This window comes from Pyxicephalus adspersus, chromosome 10 (assembly GCF_032062135.1).
Source record: "Pyxicephalus adspersus chromosome 10, UCB_Pads_2.0, whole genome shotgun sequence".
NCBI classification, from domain to species: domain Eukaryota; kingdom Metazoa; phylum Chordata; class Amphibia; order Anura; family Pyxicephalidae; genus Pyxicephalus; species Pyxicephalus adspersus.
In genome coordinates this window covers 58619636-58620931 of record NC_092867.1, presented here as the reverse complement: position 1 = coordinate 58620931, position 1296 = coordinate 58619636, and the positions used below count along the sequence as shown (strand labels likewise).

General features: G+C 47.8%; 2 protein-coding genes across 3 annotated transcripts in view; both read right to left on the bottom strand.

The window, feature by feature from the left end:
* LOC140338983 (uncharacterized) overlaps positions 1–426 on the bottom strand; it is a 14615-nt gene extending 14189 nt beyond the window's left edge. Inside the window, exon 1 of one of the 2 annotated variants that reach the window (XM_072423417.1) lies at positions 283–426. The gene's annotated coding sequence lies outside the window, so the exon portion shown is untranslated. The remainder of the gene's footprint in view (positions 1–282) is intronic. The other variant, XM_072423418.1, reaches the window with a different exon arrangement.
* LOC140338964 (uncharacterized) overlaps positions 1–1296 on the bottom strand; it is a gene marked incomplete in the record, with an annotated part of 329302 nt that overhangs the window by 151291 nt on the left and 176715 nt on the right.

The following is a 1296-nucleotide window of genomic DNA, read 5'->3' as shown; positions in this document are numbered from 1 at the left end:
TGTATTGAGATACATTAAGGCAGCTATAGGGCTCCAGGAATCACCCTCCTGCACCCCACACATATATGTAGAGGGGGAGAATGTGATTGGTGGGGCAGAGATCCCTAACATTAAGACAACACTCAGACAGGGCAAATGTTCTGCCCCTGAAGGGGTTAATATTGGTTCCTGCCCCAGATATGTGTAGCAGCATCTCCTGGAGGTCAATAGACTGTAGAGGACGAGGGGGAGGCCAAAACTGGGGGGGTCACTGACGGTAAATATAACAATATATTTTATTACCTTCTCTACTGCCAGTTCCTGCAATGTCTGCCCTGTACTTCCTTCACATGGAACTTCCGGTGTAACCTTACGTCACTTCCGGAAGTAAAGCCCAAACCTGTACTAGTAAATCCTCGGTCATGTGATAGATATAAACACTTTTTGGCGGCTTTTTGGATCTTGACTCTGCGCGGACTCGGAGCTACCTAAGAGATTTCAAACGTGCGGAGCTGATATGGGCGGGGAGTACCCCGGGGGCGGGGCTTATCAGTGTCTGCCTATCATCACCTGACTCTACCAACCTGAAGAGCCTACATCCTAATTGTCTTTATCAGAATCCACTCTCCATAGCCTGTTCCCCCCATTATCCATCACCCTCAGAAGCCTGCACCTCACATTTTCTGTTACCTAACTCCACCCTGAAGAGCCCTCCCTGTATTACTTTGCTTATGGAGCACCTGATGAACCCGATTCCATGCTTTGTCCATAACTGTACCCCGATTCCATGCTTTGTCCGTAACTGTACCCCGTTTCCATGCTTTGTCCAGAATCGTACCCCGATTCCATGCTTTGCCTGTAACTGTACCCCGATTCCATGCTTTGTCCGTAACTGTAACCCGATTCCATGCTTTGTCCGTAACTGTACCCTGATTCTATGCTGTGTCCGTAACTGTACCCCTATTCTATGCTTTGCCCGTTACTGTTCCCCATTTCCATGCTTTGTCCGTAACTGTACCCCGATTCTATGCTTTGTCCGTAACTGTAACCAGATTCCATGCTTTGTCCGTAACTGTACCCCTATTCTATGCTTTGTCCGTAACTGTACCCCCGTTTCCATGCTTTGTCCGTAACTGTACCCCGTTTCCATGCTTTGTCCATAACTGTACCCTGATTCCATGCTTTGCCTGTAACTGTACCCCAATTTAATGCTTTCTCCTTAACTGTACCCCGATTCCATCCTTTGTAACTTTACCCCGATTCCATGCTTTGTCTGTAACTATACCCTGATTCCATGCTTTGCCTGTACCCCGATTC